Consider the following 298-nt stretch of genomic DNA (forward strand, 5'->3'; position numbering starts at 1 on the left):
TCCTCATCCTATCCTCGTCCTCATCCAATCCTCATCCTCATCCTATTCTCATCCTCATTCTCGTTCTCATCCTATCCTCATACTTGTCCTCACCCTCGTCCTCATCCTCATGCTATCCTCGTCCTCATCCACATCCTTTCCTCATCCTCATTCTCGTCCTCTTCCTATCCACATCCTCCTAGTCATCCTCATCCTCATCCTATCCTCATATGGATCCTCATCCTATCCTCATCCTCGTCGTCTTCCTCATCCTATCCTCATCCTCATAAACATCCTATCCTCATCCTCATAATCGTCC

Source organism: Lupinus angustifolius, chromosome LG01 (assembly GCF_001865875.1).
Source record: "Lupinus angustifolius cultivar Tanjil chromosome LG01, LupAngTanjil_v1.0, whole genome shotgun sequence".
In the NCBI taxonomy this organism is placed as follows: domain Eukaryota; kingdom Viridiplantae; phylum Streptophyta; class Magnoliopsida; order Fabales; family Fabaceae; genus Lupinus; species Lupinus angustifolius.